This window comes from Psammomys obesus, unplaced genomic scaffold, assembly GCF_907164565.1.
Source record: "Psammomys obesus unplaced genomic scaffold, mPsaObe1.curated_primary_1811, whole genome shotgun sequence".
Lineage (NCBI taxonomy): Eukaryota > Metazoa > Chordata > Mammalia > Rodentia > Muridae > Psammomys > Psammomys obesus.
In genome coordinates this window covers 2,409-16,760 of record NW_026595384.1, presented here as the reverse complement: position 1 = coordinate 16,760, position 14,352 = coordinate 2,409, and the positions used below count along the sequence as shown (strand labels likewise).

Here is a 14,352-nt window from a genome sequence, read left to right as displayed (position 1 = left end):
TTTGGGGGCAGTGTGGAGGGCCAGCACTTCTACCTAGCTATTCTGTTGTTTTAGTGCCAAGGTATATCTATTTAAATCTTGATTGTCACCAGTCACAGGCTCCTAGGATCCCTCCTCCATGTTCAAGCGGCTTCGGCCCTTCAGCTGTGGTTGCTTCTGCAGCAGCTGGAGCTCTGAGCTTCCCTGTGGACCTACGGTGTAGATGACTATGTTCCTGGCTGTGTTGTTCCTGCTGGAGAACTAGGATTACTAAACTTTCTTTCTTTCTTTTTTTTTTTTTTTAATTTCTTGCACATTGGGTTTTGTTGGTTCTGTGACGCTTTACAGAGAAGCTAGAATGCAGCTTACAATGAGAACATCTCACACAGAGAGACACCCCCACACACATACACTCACACTGATACACACACCACACACATACATGTATACATACATGCACATGCTTGTGCGTGCACTGGCACATCCATGCACACATACATGAAAAACTAAATAATTGGAAAAAAAGCAAAGAAAACAAGTATGCAAAGTCTATCCTATTTTCTTCCAGTTTCTCCCAACCCCAGCTTTTCACTTGTTGCTTCTCTTAGCCTTTCCTTGTTTACAAAACAAACCTCTTTTTTTTTTATCAGTTCATCAGAACAGTTTTGTTGTTATTGCTGTTGTTTTAACAGAATAGAGTTTTGCCCGATTCTAAAGTTGAAAACAAAGTGTGGTTCTAGCCTTGTTCTCTTCCATTCCCAGGCCATACACTGCACGCATGGCTCATCCCATAACTGAAGTTCCCTCACCCATCTGACCTTATTTGTTAAATAATGAAATTGAAATTCGTGGGAAAATTTCAACTTGTGTTCCCTCCCTACCAACATACGATGCATTTGAAAGAGAGCAGGACTTATATAAGCCATGTTGTATTGACATACTCTAAAACTAGTTTACAGTTCAATCTTATACAAGGCATAAGGAGTTGCTGCAGACTTGGTTGTCAGTTAGACAACATCTTAGTAAAGCAAAACCTAAGGTGCTCAGCACGCCTGGGAAGGCATTACGTCATCATAACAGTTGAGATGGGAAGGTTCGCCCCTAAATCCGGGCTACACCTTCTGAGAGCAGCCCACACAAAGCCGCATGGAAGAAGGAAGCGTTTGCTTTTTGTCTGCTTGTGCTTGCTCTCACTGGCAGGCCTGTCCATGCTGTTGCATAGGCCCCCTTTACCTATATCAGAACTGACTTCCTTGGGGTTCAGGGTAGACTGAAGATCAGCAGCAATCCGGGAGTCTTCTAGGACTCCAGCGCTAGAGAGGAACTGCAGAAAGACAGAGCAACCACCAACCTTTGTTTGTGAAATAAGCCATTGTTGGACTCCCTGGACCACAGCCTGTAAATCAGCCTAATAAATTCCATGTGTGTTTGTGTGAGTGAGTGATATTCCATATATGTCATAATATATGTGTGCCATATACATCTATAAATCTCATACGTAATCAGTTCTGCTCCTTTAGAGAACTCTAATACAGGTGTCCTTTTAACTGAGAAAACTGATGTATGGAAAATTTCATTGTGAAGAAATTTAGATGATTCTAATAATCAGAAAATTATATAAAAAATTCTCTTCATTGGTGATCAAGTAATTGAAAATGTGATGCCATTTTAAAGGTAATGTAACATTAAAATGGAGTGTCACCACATGTCCACTAAAGTGCCAAAAAAGAAAACTATTTCCAGTATTGAATACAGGAGAGGAGGTAGAATAAATGGGGTCCTGCCCAGCACGTAAACCAGTACAAATGCTGAGATTTTGATTGTGTGTGTATGTGTGCAAATGCACACGTCTGTGTACTTGTGAAAGCCAGAGGAGGACGTTGGCTATCCTGTCTGGTTGTTCTCCAACTTGCTCTTAAGGCAGGCTTTCTTACTGACCTTGCAGCGAGGCTGACAACCAGCAAGCTTCCGTTAACCCCTGTCTCCACTCCTCCTCACCCTGTGGCACTGGAGTTACAGGCACACAAGACCACACCGAGATCTCCCCTGTACACCCAACCCCACCCCCAGTTTTCTGTTTAAACACAAATGAAACATGCTCAAGAGCCATCCGCTCATTCTCTTCGCTGCTCAGACCCGCCCTGGGATTAGGGACTCTGATGACCACCTGCCCTGGTCTTTCTGCCATGGTTTGTGGTTCTTGTGAGCAGCCACGGCGTAGTCAGCTTGGTGGCACACCAGCGACAGCCGAGTTCCTTGACGTATGTGGACCGAAAACTCCCGGAAGCCTCTGGGTAGCGTGTACGTGGTGGTCTAGTTTCTCTAGTAACCGATGTGAGGCATGAGGATCCGGCCCTTGAATCTTCTCCTCACCCTGTTGATTAGACTGCTGGGTTTCAGTTAGCATCGCTTAGCTTTGACATGGGTCTGACTGCTGCCTGATGAACTCCATAACCTAAAAATTCTATGCCCTAGCTATTTATCTGAGAAAAGCGAATAATGTGTCTGCAGAGCACTTGTATTTAAGTGTTCGCTGCAGCCTTACTTATATCTAAACCCAGAAACTGACCAACAAGATGGCTCGGTGGGTAGACACTTGCTACCAAGCCACAAGACGGCTTCCCACAGGCTGTCGCCTGCCGTCCACCAATACAATCACAAGTACACACACATGCCCAATAAATAAAATGTAATAATAATTTTTAAACCTTCAAATTTTTTAAATATTTTAATGTATGTTTTTCCTGTACGTATGTAAGTGTGCCATGCATGTGTACATGTGCCTGTGAGTGTGTGTGTGTGTGTGTGTGTGTGTGTGTGTGTGTGTGCTCATAGAGGCAAGAAGAGGGCGCCAGATCCCCTGGAACTGGAGTTGCATATGGTTGCAAACTGCCCTGTAAAGGCAAAGAACTGAACACAGGTCTTCTGCAACAGCAGCAAGTGCTCTCAACAACTGGACCATCTCTCCTTGATTTAAAACAAGCCAAATGACAACAACAGCAACCAGCCAGACTTGTCTCTTACCCAGCGGTTGCCCTGTGAGCCTTGATAACAATTGTCCTGGCAAGATAAAACTGTGAGTGCACTTGCGGCACAGATTTTATACAAATAACCAACACACTTTCTTGGTGGATTTGAGGCAAGGTCTACAGTAGGAAATACATGCCTGGTACCATAAATCTGGTCAGGGATCTAAAGCTGAGAAGCTCATAGGCCCTAGGGGGTAAAGCTACTACTCTTATTTTGCTAAACTGATAACTGTATCAAAATGCTCCCTAAATACATGTCCTTATATCCATACATTCTTCAGACCTCACTGGAAAAGTTTCCTTGTTCAGTGGATGGCAGTTAATGCAGAATCTCACAACTGATCAAAGTATGGAGTACAAAGTCTGTGGAGTACTCACCCCACAGTGGGACATCTGTGTCACCTTCCTTCCCTCAAAGACCATCACAGAGGAAGGCAGAGGTTGGGGAGAATCAGTGCACACTGTGTCTGGATGGGACCACTGCACTCGTGAACTCACAGCAGCCAGAGGGGAAGGGGTTCACGAGTGAGTCCCTGCCTAACTGAGGAGCTGTTGACCTCTGACGGTGTCTTAGAGAGGGAAAGCCGGTTGTTAGGGGTGTTGCTCCTGGTAGAATGACTGTGTTCCTGTGGCCTCCACACCCTAAGTACATAAACAGCACAAATTGGACTCAGCTTGTTATAAACTGAAGAAAAAAAAAAAAAAAAAAAAAAAAGAGAGGACACAAAGCTTGGAGGAGGTAAGGGTGGATCTGGGAAGACTGGGGGAAGCAGCTGAAGTAAAGAGGATGAAAATACATTGCCTACATGTGTACATTTTTCAAATAATTAATAAAAATATTTAAGAAAACAGAGATCCGAATCTAGAAACAGGAGAATGGTAAACATACTGTGACATACTTACATTGTGTAACGATATCCAACAATGCAATGTAACACGCTCTTAACATATGAAACACCATGGTTAAGTTTCAAAAGGGCTATATATGTAGTGCATGATATCGGTATGAACTTTTTGTGCACTGTGGAAACGCTGTCTTCTGGCAGAGATCTGATTACAGGCCAGACTTTGGTATTGTTATTCATATAGGTGTATCATATTTTGTAAATGGTCCCTTCAGCACCTTCTGATTGGTTTAATAAAGAGCTGAGCAGCTGATAGCTGAGGCAGGAGAGTAAGGCAGGGCTTCTGGGAAGGAATGAGTTGAGGAGGGGGGAATTCACCAGCCAGGACTAAGAGACTAAGGAAAGGTGATGAGCCATGTGGAAAGACATAGATTAATATAAATTAATATTAATATTAATATTAATATTAATATTAATATTATAATTTATATTAATAAATTAATATAAAGGTGCTAATTTAAGTCAAGAGCTAGTTGGGAGCAAGCCTAAGCTAAGGCCGAGCTTTCCTATTAATAAAAAGTCTCCGTGTCATTATTGGGAGCTGGTGGTCTGAGGAAAGTCCCGTTATAGCGTTATATTTACTTACAATAGAAACCGCAGTGATAGGCTTCAGGTCTCTCTTGTGAAAACTGATTGAGTATAGTCACAAAAAAACATCCTGGAATGACTGAATGTCCCGCCTTTTGAGATATATATATATATATATATATATATATATATATATATATATATAAAATTTATATATATATTTAGTATATTATATATATTTAATATATAATATAATATGCATTATATAATATATATTATATATTTAATATATATTTATTTATATATATTTAATATATATATAAAAATCCATAAAACCTAACCATTACACTGCCTTCACTTATGTATTCACAAACAAACTCCAAAAGCTACTGCCTGGAGAATGTCCTGAAACTAGATTGTGTTGCTTGCTAGTTGTACAATGTCTGGCTGAAACTCACTGAACTGTTTCTTGACAGTGAGTGGGTTTCATGACTTGTCAATTACATCTCGATAAACTGTGAAGCGAAGAGATAGTGCACACAGGATTGTGAGGAAAGCTCACCACGCACGGATTTAGGGTATATCTTTTCTTCAGGGCAACTTAGTGATGTGTGTCAGGATACTTAAAGGAAATGGGCCTTCTAGCAAGGCCCTTCCACTTCAGAAAGTTTTGACAGGAAAGCATCAGAGGACACACAGGGAGATCTATTTTGACAGATGGATGCTGAAGTGCCATTTGTTATAGATGAAACTTGGAGGCAATTTATCATCTGCGAGTAACACACTAGTGAAATACATGTGATGGATGTGTACACAGAGATATAAAATAATATTGTAAACTAATAATAGTCAAGATTGAAAACTATTCACAAGACACTGATAAAAATACACGCTGTAAAGTAAAATATGTAGAAAAGAGTATGAGTAGTCTTATTATACATTGCATAGGTGCCTTCAGTATTATGCTGTGTTGTTATTACATATGCACTAATATTACACTTATCTGGAATACACGGTAGAGATATACAAGAGTGATTAAGTGGGGCATGGCGGGGTTAAGATAGTAGCTGTTTTCCTAATTATGTGTTCCTTTGAAAAGTCATGTGCTATTAATTTTTAAAACAATCTTTAAAGGCCTAGAGAGATGACTCAACAGTAAAGAGCACTTTCTGCTCTTCCAGAGGACCTGGGTTCAGTTCCCAGTACCCACATGGCAGCTCACACCATCCATTTTCTGGGAATCGAATGCCACCTCCTGGCTTCCAGGACCATGTGTGCAAATGATGAACAGACACACAAAGGTGGCCAAATAAAATTTAACCTAACGTGACTTAATAATAGGAGAGGTAACAAATCATCAGATTGGCATTCATTTTGTGGTTGATATGATAACATGGGATAAAGAGAATCATATATGACTTTGATGGGCTCTGAAATTTTGGTCCAACTCATGTGTAAATTGAATCTTGTGACGTTAATAAAATTCTAAGGGAAAGGAATCATTTCAGCATAACTATGGCCTACGTCTCTGTCTTTACCATTCACAACACTTCAACATTCAGATTCAATCAGAAAGCACTTAAACCTGTGTATACACATCTAAGTGCTTGGACATGTAGAGGCCAGAGGTCAAAGTCAAGTGTTTTCCTCATTGTCTGTCTACCTTATTTCCTCAGACAGAGTCTTTCACTGAACCTGGAACTCACTGATTTGGCCAAACCAGCTGGCCAGCAAACTACGTAGAGCTGCAATTATGGACAAACACCAGCTTTTTTTTTAATGCCGGTACTTAAGGGTTGTCCAAACACAGGTCCTTACGGTTGTGTGGCAAGTTCTGCCTGCCTAAGCCATCACAGCCCCAGGAATCACTCTGGTGTGCTGTTGATGATGATGATGATGATGATGATGATGATGATGATGATGATGATGATGATGATGATGATGATTATTATTATTATTATTTGGTTTTTTGAGACAGGGATTCCATGTGTAGCCCTGGCTGTCCTGGACTCACTTTGTAGACCAGGCTGGCTTCAAACTCACAGTTATCCTCCTGCCTCTATACCTTGGAGGGTGCTGGGAGAGTGCTGTAGAGAGTTGGTGTGTGCCACCACCACCTGGCCAGAAGTTAGTCTTAATTGTTGTACTTTCGCACCATATTGATAGGATTCTTAACCTCCAGCACAGTAAGAAAACCTGGCTTTTCCAGTTTCACAGGGAACAGCCACCTGCTCGGCCACTTTTAAAGAACTATTTGAAAGAGACCAACTCAAATGCTTAAAGAATTTGGCTGATGCGGCTGGAGAGATGGCTCAGCGGTTAAGAGCACTGTTTGCTCCTCCAGAGGTCCTGAGTCCAATTCCCAGCAACCACGTGGGTGGCTCACTGCCATCTACACCCTCTACTGCCCTCTCATGCAGGTGTACATGCAAATAGAGCACTCAGATACATAAAATAAATAAAATCTTAAAGGAAAAAAATAATAATTTGGCTGCTGAGCTGGGCTGGCCGAGTGATTGCCTGGTAAGCACTGTCCTGGGTTCGAAAGCCAGTAGTGCATAAACTAGATGTAGGGGTGCATACCTATCATGCCAGCATTCTGGAGGTAGAAGCGGAAGAATCAGGGTTCCTATTCAAGGTAATCCTTGGCTATATTGTGAGGTTAAGGCCTGGGCTGCATGAGACCCTGTTTCAGAGAAAAAAAAAAAAAAAAAAAGAGTAATAGGCCTGTTTTCTGGAATTGCTAAACCATGTCTGCGGCTGCCCTCACAAACTGTGAGAGAGGAAACAAAGCTGCCGACAGGTCCAAGAACCAAGGCAACATGCAGGACAGGTGAAAACAGACCTCCTGTGGCATTCCTTGCAGAAATGAAAGCACCCAGGGCTCGCCTTTCTGCTGGAAACCTGAGCTCTTAGAGCCAGGTCGCCTGGGTCAGTGGCTACGCCCTCTGCACAGAGTCAACCAGAAGTCAGGAGCGAGGCTACGGATTGTGTCCTTCGTCTCCTAACAAGGTCCAAAGCTCTGGTGAGAGAGAAGACAGTGTGGGTTGACACAAGACTTCAGGATGGGGAGTCCGGAAACCTGCCTGGGGGAGTTGGTTTTGTCCCTAACCGGCCACATTTTCTGGCACGCCTTTTCAGGAGTTATGCCTCCTTCCCCAGAAAACTCAGGCTCATGGAGAACATTTTAAGGCCCTTTCAGGTCAGACTCTGTGGCTTTCAGAAACCCGTACCTTTCCCTGACCCCCTCAAGTCTAGTCCCAACAGGTAGCTGTGCCCTCTGTGTCCTTCCACCGTCCCTGGTTCTCCTGGGCACACCTGGCTGTCTCCTTCAAGCTTGCAAGGTCAAAGGATTGTCCCTTGAGCCACTCCAGCAAGTGCTAAAGCATTCACCCCCACTGCAGGATCTTTTTGGCCAGAGCCATGTGATTTTTTTTTTTTCCTACAAACTGGATTAACCGGATATACATACAACTGTAAACAAATACTATTTATTGGACATGCTCTGCTGAGTAAATATAAGTTCTCTTTTCCTTATATGGACACTAAGGGCCTGTGAATGTACACAATTAAGATGAATGGTGTCCTCAGGCGGCTGGCCTCTCCTTGGGGTAGGGAGGGCTGTTCGGGTCCTGACCCAGAGACAGGCAGGAATGAATGCAAAACAGAGGGTCTCATCACATTCATCCAGATCAGACTATGACCCAGCAAGAGAGAAAGAGAAAGTCAGAGGGATCTGGGTTGTGTTATTAATTTAATTTTCAATGCCAGTTAACTTCATTGGCCTAGCAAGGTAGAGGCATTGCCAAAGTCAATACAGCCGATCTGTGTGCCTCGGGCAAGCTTTGGCGTAAAGGAGGCTTTTATCCCAGTCTGTCCTCTGAGTGTTAGTTAATGTCCCTCATTTCTCCATGTAGTTATGAATTTTATATTGAATTTGGAGTGTTCAAGCAGAACTTACAGTAAGTCTTCTCTCCTGGATGCCCTTCACACCATTTTCAAAAGCACATGAAAACTTTTATGGATTTTTTAATGTATGGTATGCAATTATGATTAAATTAATATGATTTTTAAAAACTTAGTGTCTGGAGCAGTAGCGCATGCCAGTGATCCCAGCACTCATGGAAGCAGAGGCAGGCGGATCGCTGTGAGTTCGAGGCCAGCCTGGTCTACAAAGCAAGTCCAAGACAGCCAAGGCTACACAGAGAAACCCTGTCTTGAAAAACAAAAACAAACCACAAATTAGCAAGTGGCTGCCCTCTGGGGCAGCTCGTCTGCTAGAACCAAAGACATCCAGAAGATACTAACTAAACCGCACAGGCATGGAGGCTGACCACGACAGGCTCAACAAAGTCATCAGTGAGCTGAACGGAAAAAACCTTGAGGATGCCATTGCTCAGGGTGCTGGCAAGCTGGCCAGTGTGCCTGCCCCGGTGGGGCTGGGGCTGTTTCTGCTGCCCCTGGCTCTGTAGCTCCTGCTGCTGGTTCTGCCCTGCTGCAGCAGAGAAGAAAGACAGAAGGAGGAGTCAGATGATGACTTGGGATTTGGCTTGTTTGATTAAATTCCTGCTGCCCTACGAATAAAGCCTTTTTATGTTTTTTTTTCAGTCACTAAGAAAATTCCCTACCATGTCCTTATCAAAGTATCTTTTTAGGAAGATTTATTTTATTTTTACTCACACATATGTATGTGTGCATGTCACACAAAGGGGAACTGAACTCTGTGCTCTCAAAGGAGTGATACACACCCTAAGCACTGCAGGACTCCCCAGCCCTTCCTACCTGGTGTTTACGTTTGTCTGGGTCTGGGCCACTGCAGGATGAATTTGGGCTTCCTGACATCAGGGAGAGATCAGCCTCTCAAGGACTGAACGCTGACAGCTTGCTAGAAGCTCTTCTTATTGTTACACAAAAAAGGCACCTGTAGCAAGTCAATTTTCTCATACCAAAACTTATCTAGGGGTTGTCTTGAAAGTTTCACCTAAGCAACGCTCAGCCATGGGTGACTTCCGTTTGGCAGGCCTGTTTCGGGACTAAGTTATGCAAAGGCCCTGAGAATCCTTCCAAATAATAAGCCCATAAAAATCTCAGATGACAATCCCCAACAAAAGGCTACTTCAAAGCTTAGGTGCCATCACTCCAGATTCACATCGGATACAACAGTTCTGCTAAAATTCTGCTCCCCATATTTCCAGTGTCTATCTATTTAAGCTGCTAAGATCTGTGATCAGATGACTCCAGCTCAAGGAGAGGAAGGAAAATGACTTTTCTGGCTGGACAAGATTTCATTTCATGGTCTCAGTGTAAACAGAGTAAACACACTCAGTGTAAGCACACTCCACTATTTCACTATGAGCTGAATCACTGGGGCAAGAAGCCGTAGGAAGACCCGGGATGGGGGCACACACCTTTGATTCCAGCACAGAGACAGGCAGATCTCTGTGAGTTCAAAGTCAGCCTGGTCTACAAAGTGAGTCCAGGACAGACGAGGCTCTATTACACAGAGAAGCCCTGTCTTGAAAAACCAAAAAGAACAAAAGGGGGATGGGGGGAGGGGACAGCTGGAGAGATGGCTCACAGGTTAAGAGCACCGGCTACTCTTCCAAAGGTCTTGAGTTCAATTCCCAGCAACTGCCTGGTGGCTCATGACCATCTATAATGAGATCTGGTGCCCTCTTCTGATGTGTAGGCATGTAGACAGAATATTGTATAAAGAATAACTCAGAAGGAGAAAGAGGAGGAGGAGAGAAGCCATGGAGATAGAATTCTGGTCTCAGGCAGCCTGACACATAGAGATGACACGTGACTTGTGGGCTGTCGGCCTCATCTGGAAGCAGCATGTACTAATTACATAATTATTATTTCTCTTTGACCTTCCTGCCTTAAATGACTGACCAAACAAATCTGCATCCATACTCTGGACTACTTAAGCTGTAGGCAACCTACTACATTAACTGGGATAATTCCCCGACTTTTCCAAAAAATCTGAGGTCCAGACGTGTTGGCTGAAGGGCAGCTTTTAATAACTCAGGTGACCTGAAAGCCAAGTCTCTTTGTGCTCAGAGCTGATCATGTCCCTTCCTGCTGAAGGCCTAGTGTACACTTGGATTCTGTACTTTGCCTTCAACATATTCATATAAAAGTTAAACTTTAAATCTATAAAAGGGCCAATGTTCACCAACAATACATCTCACCCATTTTTCAGTTTTCCTTTCACATCGTGATTGTTCATTTCAATAGTCTTTGTAAAGAAAGGTTATTTGAGGTTTCAGTTTTTACTAAAGATATCCCATAATTGATTTGATAAACTTAACTCTTTTTTATAATACAGTGCTTCCAAAGGAATGCCATTGGTAGCAAGACATATACATATGAGTTCTGTAAGATAAGAGATATCTATATACCCCTACTAGAATTCATCAGCATTGCTAAAAGTGGATTCTTTCCTAGGCAGCTTTTATTTTATTTTATTTTATCTCATTTCATTTTATTTTATATGTGTTGTTGTTTTGCCTGCATGTGTGTCTGGGTGAAGGTGTCACACCTGAAATTGGAGCTTTAGACAGTTGTGAACTGCATGTTGGTGCTGGGAATTGAACTTGGGCCCTCTGGACAAACGGCCAGGGAGCTGAGCCAGGCAGCTTTTAAGAAGAAAAACAATGCTACTGACAAACCCACTGAAAATTCCTTTATCAAAACATTTGCTATCATATATAGATGTGGTATTTTGCTTTATGTCTTTAAAATATTTGAGTGTTTCATCAAAAGCTGCACTTTTTAAAGCAATTATATTAGTACATACTTGCAGACCCAGCACAGAGGAAGCTGAGAAGGGAGAAGAGAAAGGGATACTTAGAGAGTTATGGGCCAACTTGATTGACAGGACAGCAATATCCTGTCTCTATAGATTATATATATGTTATATATATGATGTTTTATACAAGGTCTCATAGACTCCAGACTGGCCTAGAGCTCTCTACATAGTCAGGGGTACCTTTGGATTTTTGGTCCCCCTGTCTCCACCTCCTGAGCGCCGGGATTACAGGGCTTTGTTAGCAGCTGGGGATGGAATCTGGGGCTTGGTGCATGGCAAGGTAGCTGAGTGCCCTACTAACCGAGCTGCCTCCCCAGCCCCCAAGACCTTTCGTTTACATGGTTGTTCTTATCTCTGGAGCCTTAACTAGTCTTTAAAGGTGTTTAAATCCATTGAACCAGAAGGAAATCAGGACCTAAGACCAGTTTGTTGGAAAATGTCAACCAGCAGCATATCCTAGTTTGATCAGGAAAATTAAAATATTTTTCCAAGAAATGCTATTTGTAAAAGAGTTTCCAAACTGAAGTCCAGTGGCAGAAATATTTTTGGCCACAAAGCAGCAGGGGGCTGAGAACCTGGACTGTACCAGCCTTTGCTAACTCCAGTGATCCGGGCTAGACGCTGCGGCCTAGGGAAGGATGTATTGAAACTCAAGAGGTTCCACCCAGATAAGCAATGGAATGCGCATGCGGGCTAGACAGCCGCGCTTTAGCCACTAGTATGGGCTCCTCAGTACCCAGGACATGCAATGTTGTGGCGCTGAAGAGGAAGTAAGGAAGCTGGGACACGTAGGGAGGAAAGGACTCGGAGGATCAAGACAAGCTGGGTGTGGTGGAGCATGTCTTTAATCCCAGCACTCAGGGAGGCAGAGGCGGCGGATCACCGTGAGTTCAAGGCCAGCCTGATATACAAAAGAGAGTCCAGAACAGCCAAGGCTATGCAGAGAAATTCTATGTCATAAAAAAAAGAAAGAAACAAAGAAAAATAACTGCTGTTTCTGCCTAGTGAGTCTTGAGATACACACGCCTGTCTCAACTAAGGGATCCCAAAGTCCACAGGGAGTGAGCGGTTCAGGGTCTTTGTGAATGAGATGCTAGGAGCATTTGGGGCTCAGGCTTTGCCTGGCTGCTTAAAGCCTGGAGGTGGGGGGCAGCAGGGCTTACAGGAAGATATCCATATTATATAAAACAGTATAGCTGGATCTCAAAATAACCGCACCAAGGGAAAGCCAGGTGCTTTTAAAATGGGTTTATGCTCTGATTACATTTCTATAAAGCTATCAAGTGCAAGCTAATCTATACTGATGGGAAGCAGATGAGTGCTTGCTTGAGAGGCAGAAGGAAAGATTATAAAGGGGTATAGATATGTCCACCCTCTTGACTATACTGATGGACCATGGGTGTTTACATACATATCTAATTATACAGTTAGGATATGGGAAACGTCTTGTAAGTCAGCTGTATGTCCACAAAAAAATAAATAAATAAAAAAGAGACTGAAATGCACATTTGATTTCCAGAAATTCTGATTCCGGAGATTGAGATGGACTGGGCATCATTGCAGTCTTTAACCTTTACCGAAATGGTTGGGGAGGTACAGCCAGGTTTAAGATACAGACCCTCCTGAGCCACGCTGAGAGCATATATGAGGTGGAAGGGCAGAGAACACATTGTTGCTGAAATCCAAGTCAAATCCCTGCCAAGTCTGGTTCCCTTTGAGAACAAGGGCCCCTTCTAGATACACTATTACAAGTGCTAATTGTGACTTTCATGACTTCTGCTCAGATGAATCCAAAGCATCCTTGCTACAAGGAAGTGAACCCCAGAGTTCACTTGCCTGTGTCGTGTCGTTCTGCATCTCTTACAGAGTTCTATCATCTCTTACTGAGCTACTGTGGCTTTGTGGCAGGTGGGTCTTTTACATTCTGGGAAAAGCCTATCATGCCTGGACATAGTCTGATTTGTTTGTTTGTTTGTTTTTATGCTACCGGGTAACAAACTATTATAGTTGCCAATTGGTGAGGCAACTGAGGTAGCTGCTGTGACCATTATTTGCTAACTTCCCAGATGCCCATCAATTCATGCCCAACCCATGCTCTCCTCGGCTAATATCCTTTGCTGGTAAGTCAAGCAAAACCCCAACAGAATATCATGGTAAGTTCCTCAGAGGTACAAACACAAAAGAATGCAAACAGCTACCAAGGTCAACTCTGTTTATCATTAGCAAGAAGATACATTTATGCTGGTACTCAGACATGCCTTTTATCCCAGCACTCAGGAGGCAGAAGCAGGCGGCTCTCTGTGAGCTCAGTGGCCAGTATGATCTTTACAGTGAGTTTTAGGACAGCCAGGGTTACATAGTGAGACCCTGTCTCAAAAAAGGAAAAGAAAAAGAAATGTCACATATTTGCTATTTTGAATATTTGTCATTTTTTTTTAAATTAAGCTTATAGGCCTATTGGAGTGATAGCTATATAATTTTAGTTTAGAATATTCTGAGTAATTTGTGTGAAATTTTGAGTTTTTGCTGAGTTTATCAGAATGTGTCTGATAATTTTAGGAACCATTATTTACATATTTTCAGATTGAAATGAATATAAATATTGAAGTACTTCAGAAAGCTTTGTTTCTTGGTAAAAAAAAAAAAAATGTAGGTAGTTTGTTCACCCCATTCTGTGGTTCACAGACACAGATGTACAAATACACAGAGAGAAACAGCTATGTAATCACAGCTTAAAATAAAAATTTTAAAATTTAAAATCCCTTAAAATTTAAGGGATCTCATTTTATTCATAGGCCTTTTACAAGTAATCAATAATCTCTTCTATAGTAAAAATGTGTGATTACACATAAAAGCAAAGTGAAAATTATACTTTGATGATTCTTTTTTTTTTTTTTTTACTTTAATAATGTCTATTCATTTTCTGGGTGGGGAATGGTTTGCTTTGGTTTCCGTGTTGGTATAGGGAACAAATTGTTGTTATGTAACTCACGCTGGTCCCAGACTTGGAAGTTTGCCCTACTCAGTCTTAGCAGGCTGAAGTTATAGGTGTGTGCCAGCTTGCCAGGCCAGACTATTCGTTGTTTTTATATGTATG

General features: G+C 42.5%; 1 pseudogene; it reads left to right on the top strand.

Annotated features, from left to right (window-relative positions):
• Positions 1-2,165: 2,165 nt before the first annotated feature.
• On the top strand, positions 2,166-9,003 carry LOC129685730 (60S acidic ribosomal protein P2-like; annotated as a pseudogene).
• Positions 9,004-14,352: the final 5,349 nt, after the last annotated feature.